Raw genomic sequence first — 6,112 nt, forward strand, 5'->3', positions numbered from 1 at the left:
GGAATTCTCCCCTGGAGCCTCTGGGGAGAGCTCGGCCTTGCCAACACTTAGGGTTTCCACACCCCAGAAATGAACTCCAAGATAATACATCTCTGTTGTTGTAAGCCACCAAGTTCATGGTACTGCGTTATGGCAGACCCAGGAAGCTTACACAGATGGCGTTTAAAATGTAACTTTGTGCGTACCCATGTACATTTGCTCGTCACGCGCACAACACTCAAGTGCAATGTTTTAAGCTGTTTTGAAGGCAGGCTTTCTCAAGCCAGACTAAGTTTCTCCCCCTTTCTGAGAACAGGTAGTATTTATTCAATATGCAAGAGTTGAGGTGGGCCCAGAAGGCTTATAGGCATATCCGCGAGCCCACTCGTCTGTGTGTGGTTTCCGTTAGCGACGGCTGGCCGGCCCTTGAGCAGACGCACTTCCCCTGCTTGGGCAGCCAATTCCCCTACCACTGCCCTTCCCTTACTCATCTTTGCAGGGGCAAGGCCAGTTTTTTCCTATTAAAATTAGCCATGCTTAAAATTTAACTGTTTTCTTTTTTAAATTTTTTAAGTGTTTTAAAATAAAAAGCAAAAAAATATGCCTCATCCTGATACATAAACAGAAAAAAAAAAGTTAGCCATATTAAACCTGTCCTGTTTGGAGGGCTCCCTTCCTCACAAGCCTGACGGTGGAGCAAAATGAAATCTTTCTAGTTCCTCCTTCTTTGGTCTCTTTGCAAGCAAGCATGCATCATCCTCTCACTTTAAGATCTGTCTAGTATGTGATGTGAAGAAACACCCACAGCACAACAAAACCAACATTTTTTTTTTTGACAGGACAAGCATGCTAGGATTCTTTTTCTTTTTTTTCTATAAGCACTCAGCAAGTGCTGTATTTATTTATTAGGCTGCACCATAAAATTTATTCATTTATTAGGCTGGATCTTAGTTTCCTGATGAGGGATTGGACCCATGCCCCCTGCATTGAAAGAGTCTCAGCCACTGGGTCACCAGGGAAGTCCCCATTCCAGAATTCTTATACTTCTTCTAGCTCTATTTCCCCAGCATCTGGGTTCTAGCATCTTGGATAGTGTGGTTGTTGAAATCATGAACTATATATGCTCATCCAAACACCACCAGTGAACAGATAGTAACAGCTGAAATCATGATGGGTATACACTGTGGCTTAAGCCCAGGCTAAGCACTATGCTTGTATTATCTCATCAGTTCACTCCAAACCCTTGGAGGTGGGTCATAACCCTTTCCACACTTCATAGATGAGGGCTGTGAGCACGTTGACCACAGGGACCATGTCTGGCAGTGGCTTAGTTTTCATTTTCTAGGAGAATAGCCAACAATGTGTGTGTCCATAGGAAGAGAGATAGCCTACAAAATCACTGCAGTTTATCAAAAGCCTCCCCTGACATCACTGCTGAAATAAAGCCTTCAATATCTGTAAGTTTCCTTGAAGATTTCCCAATCCAGGTGAAATACAGAATCGAGCGCCTACTGGGCTTATAAGCCCTCCCTCCAACAGTTATTTGCTTTATTTATTTATTTTTTAAACTGAAGTATAGTTGATTTACAATGTTTCAGGTGTATAGCAAACTGATTCACTCACATGTATTCTTTTCCATTAGAGGTTATCACAAGATACTGAATCTAGATTCCCATGCTATACAGTATGTCCTTGTTGCTTATCTACTTTGTACATGGTAGTATCTGTTAATCACAAATGCCTAATTTATTCCTCCTCCCCTCCCCTCTTTCTCCCTTGGAAACCATTAGTTGGCTTTTTATGTCCCAAACAACTATTTTCTACAGAAAATGTTATATTTAGTCTTAAGAAGTCCTTGCAGAAATGAAACCAAATGGTCAGAAAAAAATGTAATTAGGTTTTTAGAACAGGCCATAAGGCTTCCCAGGTGGCGCTAGAGGTAAAGAACTCACCTGTCAATGCAGGAGATGTAAGAGACATGGGTTCGATCCCTGGGTTGGAAAGATCCCCTGGAGGAGGGCACAGCAACCCACTCCAGTATTCTTGCCTGGAGAATTCCATGGATAGAGGAGCCTGGCAGGCTATGGTCCATAGGGTTGCAAAGAGTCAGACACAAGTGGCTTAGTATGCATCTTTTCTTATACCAGGTCTTGGGTTCCCTTTCTAGTTTTCAGGGTGGGAATAAAGTATATAAAATTAGAAGGTAGAAGGGGAGAATGGATACATGTATATGTATGGCTGAGTCTATCTGCAGTCCACCTGAAACTATCACAACATTGTTAATTGTCTATACTCCAATACAAAATAAAAAGTTAAAAAAAAAAAAAGCAAACAGAAAAGAATTCCAAAAAAATAAAAAGAAACTATTTAGAAAGCAGAACAGAAAAATAGGTGCTAGGCAGGAAGCTGGGAGAAGGAAGAAACCCTTGGGAGGCCCAGTCCTTAAGGCTGTAGTTGACAAAACATAAAAAGTCCATCTTCTTCCTTCCTATCTTGTCCTTGTCAAGGTTCTGATTCCTTGGGAACTCAAGGTCCACCAAGCTTCCTCCCAGATAAACCCCAAGTTTAAGGGCAGGAAATGGTCTTGGCATGGGCGTCTTTGCTCTGACAGCAGCAGCACCACCACGACCCAAGATGGTGGCAAGACAAAGCACAAGTGCAAGAGAAAGATATGCTCCAATGACACGGTGTGGGAAGTCAGGCAGAGGGCGGCTGGGAGGGACTGTCCAGCCTGCCCCACAGATGGCCAGTTACACCTCTTTTGTTGAAATGGAGCTCAGTCTAGCCCAAAGGGAGAACTCTCGATATGCAAACAAAGAACTGAAGGGGAGAAGACCAGATAATTTGGGACTCTCCAGGGTGGAGGCTGTGGGAAGGAATTTGTCAAAATCTCACACACTTGGGGGAAGACACCCTGCATATACAGAGGGAGTGGGTGAGATTTGGTAAGAAGTCAAAACTTAACTAGACCCACGTGGATACACTCAGAGAAGAAACCGGAAATCACGGTTCATTGGAAAGAGTTGGGAAATCCTGAAGTATTTGGGGAACAAAAATATCACTTAATTGCTTATTATGTGTCAGAAACATGCAAGCCTCAGAACAACTAAGCCTGCTCACTGAAGCCTGCATTCTCCAGAGCTCGTGCTCTGCAAAAAGAGAAGCCCATGAACTGCAACTAGAGAAAGCTTGCACACTGCAACGGAGACCCAGCACAGCCAAAAAAAAAAATTTTTTTTTAAATCCACTTTTTTTTTTAAAAAGAAACAAGTGATTTTCAACCCACAGTGTTTTTCCAATGGGGAAACACAGGGACCTTCACGTGGGAGCCTCATGTGGGGTGTTCTTAGGTAACCCTGATCTGTTTGAGATTTCACTTCCATACACCAGCCCTTCCTGTTTCCAAGGACATTAGGTGCTAATGAGTTTCCTTCTCCCCACAGTCTGAACGCCAGCCATTAACTTCCCTCAGAGACCTATCTGCAAAAGCAGAGATCAGAAAAGATAAAGCCCAGGTCCCCCACATTACTCAAACCCAAAGAGGGAATCTGGGTCAAGCTCAGTGTTTTCTGAAGACAGTGATCTTGTGCAGGAAGAGAGGCTGAGTTCCGGGACCGGATGCACCAGGGGAGGGGAGGGACATTTTGATGCCAGGTGTCTTGGGGTGGGTGATCACATCACATGCTGGGGACTCCCCGGGCCAGCCCTGAGCTGTTTGTCAGCTGCCCACTGGACTTCCCCATTAGGAGCTTCCATAGGCATCACCAACAAGTTGTCCTAAATAGAATTCTTGATGTTTTTCTGCAAAGCCTTTTCTTATTTTGGTCATCCTCTGCCCCCTCAGTTGTTAAACCACAGGCTGATCCCCACTTCTAAATATGAAACAAGGATAATGCACATTGGAGGAAAGCCTCTAACATGAAAAGCCAAGAGACTCTTAGAGAAGAGCAAAGTGGGAAGATTTACCATCCCAGATATCAAGACTAGTTGTAAAACTACACATGTATATATATATATGTATACACATATGTGTATACATATATATATTTAGTATTTTTGTATGTGTTTATATATATGATAATTAGGTAGATATAATTAAGATAGTGTGGTTCTTGCACAGGGATTTACAAATGGACCAATGAAGTGCTCATGGATGGATAGATGGACAGATGGGGATGGGTGGATAGATAGACACTTGCTGTGTGACAGAGAGGAACACAAAAACACATGTAAAAGAGTATTCACAGCAGTGCTATTTAAAAATATATATTTATTTATTTGGCTGCACCAGGCAGGTCTTAGTTGCAGCATGGGAACTCTTAGTCATGGCATGTGGGATCTAGTTCCCTGACCAAGGATTGAACCCCCGGGCCTCCTGCATGGGGAGCATGGAGTCTGAGCCACTGGACCATGAGGGAAGTCCCAGTAGCACTATTTTTAACAGTCCAAACTGGGAAGCCCAGAGACACAGTTTCAATCCCTGGGTCATAAAGATCCCCTGGAGAAGGGCATGGCAACCCACTACAGTATTCTTGCTTGGAGAATCCTATGGACAGAGGAGACTGGCTAGCTAAGCTCTTTGCCCACAGGGTCGCAAGGAGTTGGATACGACTGAAGTGACTTAGCACGCGCACACACACACATGCACACATATACACACCCACACACTGGGAAGCCCTCAAATACCCATCAACATAATCAATAAGTAAATAGTAGTATTTATCTCCAATTTATTTCATCAGTGGAATACTGTACAATAGTAAAAATGAACAAATTTCAGCCACACACACTAAAGTAGATGATTTGCAAACAAAATGTTAAAAGGAAAAAGCCAAACACAAAAGACTTTGAAGTGTGCGATTCTATTTATATGACATACAGAAACAGGCAAAACTAAATGAGGGTTTTGGAGAATATGTGCTCAGGTAATAAAACAGCAAAGAAAAACAAAAGGAAAGAATTAACTTAGAAATAAGGGCATATTTATCTTTGGAGTGGACAGAGATTTGGTTGGGAAGCGCTCGGTGGCATCTGACGGGGGTGAGATTGGGTGGGGGGAACAACATGCTTTTTCTTGACCTGGGTGGTGGGTCCATGGGAGTTTCCTTTATAATTATATTAAGTCATTTATATTTTATGCCATTTCTTGTGAGTAATATCTGTCATAGAAAGATTTTTAAAAACATAAAATACCAAAGGAAAAAAATCTAGGAAAAGATTTAAAAGAACTTTACATGAAACATTATTATTATTATTTTGGCCACTCCGCATGGTATGCAAGATCTAAGTTCCCCAACCAGGGATTGAACCCACCCCTCTACAGTGGAAGCATGAAGTCTAAAACACTGGGCCGCAGGGAAGTCCCAAGAAACATTATGTTTCAAAAGTACCTTAACATATAGTAGTTGTGTTTGCAGAACAATGTGAATGAAAATGATACTGTACACTTAGACTGACAGTAACTTTTATGTGCATTTTGCCACAACTTAAAAAAAAGAACCTAAACACTCAGAGAGGGACATTAAGACATACCTAAATACATTCAGTGTAACCCTGTGTGAAAATTTTGGAAAACTCAGTGTTGTAAAGATATCAATTGTTGGTTGCTGCTGCTGCTAAGTCATGTCAGTCATATCCGACTCTGTGCGACCCCATAGACGGCAGCCCACCAGGCTCCCATCCCCAGGATTCTCCAGGCAAGCATACTGGAGTGGGTTGCCACTTCCTTCTCCAGTGCAGGAAAGTGAAGTTGCTCAGTCGTGTCCGACTCTGCGACCCCATGGACTGTAGCCTACCAGGCTCCTCCATTAGAGCATAACAATTAAACTCCCATTGTTGATTTTTTCCCCTTGGAATCTGACAAGCCAATGCTGGTAGAAGGACCAGATAGAAAGACTTGCTTCACCACATATCAAGACTTACTTTAAAGATGAAGCAATTGAGGGAATACCTCATAGATTCAGAGTTAGGCAGATTCACAGAACCAGCCTGGGCATTTAGAGGCAGAGCCGCACAGGTGAGGCACAGATGGCCAGGCAATCAGAGGGATGCTGGCTACCCACAAGATACCCAAGAAGCAGATCCAGGAACATTCGGGGCAGCTCAGCTGCTCCTTAGAGCAGAGAGCTGGAAA

Source organism: Bos javanicus, chromosome 18, assembly GCF_032452875.1.
Source record: "Bos javanicus breed banteng chromosome 18, ARS-OSU_banteng_1.0, whole genome shotgun sequence".
NCBI classification, from domain to species: domain Eukaryota; kingdom Metazoa; phylum Chordata; class Mammalia; order Artiodactyla; family Bovidae; genus Bos; species Bos javanicus.